The sequence below is a fragment of the Chaetura pelagica genome, unplaced genomic scaffold, assembly GCF_000747805.2.
Source record: "Chaetura pelagica isolate M959 unplaced genomic scaffold, ChaPel_1.0 scaffold274, whole genome shotgun sequence".
Classification (NCBI taxonomy): domain Eukaryota; kingdom Metazoa; phylum Chordata; class Aves; order Apodiformes; family Apodidae; genus Chaetura; species Chaetura pelagica.
The window spans coordinates 1,167,200-1,169,145 of record NW_009952983.1 but is presented as its reverse complement, the minus strand read 5'-3'; the positions used below and the strand labels follow the sequence as shown (position 1 = coordinate 1,169,145).

General features: G+C 53.3%; 1 protein-coding gene across 1 annotated transcript in view; it reads right to left on the bottom strand.

Annotated features, from left to right (window-relative positions):
- ATG14 (autophagy related 14) overlaps positions 1-1,946 on the bottom strand; it is a 22,956-nt gene that overhangs the window by 20,449 nt on the left and 561 nt on the right. The gene's annotated exons all lie outside the window — the stretch shown is intronic.

Sequence of the window (1,946 nt, the reverse complement as noted above, 5' to 3'; positions counted from 1 at the left end):
GCCCCCCCCGGGCCGCGGGGGGCCCGCCCCCCGCCCCGGCTGGCCCTGCCCCGCTCCTGCAGGCTGCGGGGGAAGCGGCCCTGCCCCGCGCGGCCTGCCCGGCTGCGCCAGGCCTGGGTAAGGACAGCGGGGAGGTGGTTTTCTCTGCAAAAAATATGGGTGAAATAAAATATAAACCTCGCCCGCTGCGGGGTTTGCGCTGCCTGAAGCCTGCAGGGAGCGGGAGAGAGGGGTGGTTCATCCCCGGGTGGTGCTGTAACCCAGGACAGGCAGCGCTGGGCCTCCCCGTTTTATTTCACAGCAATAGCAGGGAAAGGGAACCGCTTCCCCAGGATTGGCAGGTCACAGAATCCCAGGGAGATTAGTCCAACTCCCCTGCCAGGTCACCCAGGTGGGTAGATTCCCACCCCCCCCCCAGGTGGGAGCCACAGTGCAGGGTTGAAATGGGCACGACTTAACTAGTAGCTCAGTGCTAGTCCTGTGTGAGGATGGAGTTAAGGAACAGCAGGCAAATAGAAGAGACGGGTAACAGGATGATTTAAAGCAACACCCTCCTAAAAACGCCCCCCCCGGGCCGCGGGGGGCCCGCCCCCCGCCCCGGCTGGCCCTGCCCCGCTCCTGCAGGCTGCGGGGGAAGCGGCCCTGCCCCGCGCGGCCTGCCCGGCTGCGCCAGGCCTGGGTAAGGACAGCGGGGAGGTGGTTTTCTCTGCAAAAAATATGGGTGAAATAAAATATAAACCTCGCCCGCTGCGGGGTTTGCGCTGCCTGAAGCCTGCAGGGAGCGGGAGAGAGGGGTGGTTCATCCCCGGGTGGTGCTGTAACCCAGGACAGGCAGCGCTGGGCCTCCCCGTTTTATTTCACAGCAATAGCAGGGAAAGGGAACCGCTTCCCCAGGATTGGCAGGTCACAGAATCCCAGGGAGATTAGTCCAGCTCCCCTGCCAGGTCACCCAGGTGGGTAGATTACCACCCCCCCCTCAGGTGGGAGCCACAGTGCAGGGTTGAAATGGGCACGACTTAACTAGTAGCTCAGTGCTAGTCCTGTGTGAGGATGGAGTTAAGGAACAGCAGGCAAATAGAAGAGACGGGTAACAGGATGATTTAAAGCAACACCCTCCTAAAAACATCCACACCAAAGCATGTCCCTGTTAAAATGAAGTTAAATCCCAGCCTGCATTGTTTCCTCTTCCTAGTGTAAGTAAGTGCTACAAACCACTAGCACAGCTATTTTTAAGATGAGTTACCATTGGAAACATTATCAGTGAAAAGGCAGAGAGTCTATTTCTTATCTTTAAGACTTCATCCATGCTTTTAAAGAGCATTACAATTCACTGGTGAAGTTCTGTGGCAAGCTCTTAAAATGCAGCTTCTTGAAGAGGGTTCATCTTAAATCAACTTTTTTTCCAGCATCACAGTAAGAGCAGGTTGCTTTTCACTTGCAAAAGATTATTTCACTCCAGCTTATCAGCTTTTACAGCTACAGAGCAAACAAAAGTCCCACCCATAGCTGTGGAAAGTCTACACTGTTAGAAAGCAACCAGAAAAGTAAGCCTCTGTTTAAAATAGATTTGAGTGTGGAAATCCACAGTTTGACTGTGACAAAGAAGCTGATAACATAGTTAAGACCATTTTATCATAAGGAAGTGCATGAAGTTTTTCCAAACTTTTTTTCCAGAGAAGCAGACAGCTATAAAAAGCACTTGTCAGACATATCAGAGAGACAGAAGGTGAAATCTCATCCTCAGGGGACCAGAAATGAACTTGTGACAGCAAAACTCAGCCCAGCAAGACCATGACACCTTGTCCTGTAGGAAGCCATTGCCCAGGTTGTGTATTCCCCTCAAGAGCAGACAGCTTTTGGCCAGGGTTGTCAGGGCTAAAGTCATCTCACAGCAACCTCTAGTGGCACAGGGAGTTTCCTGAGAGATCTGACCCGTCTTCAGCAGG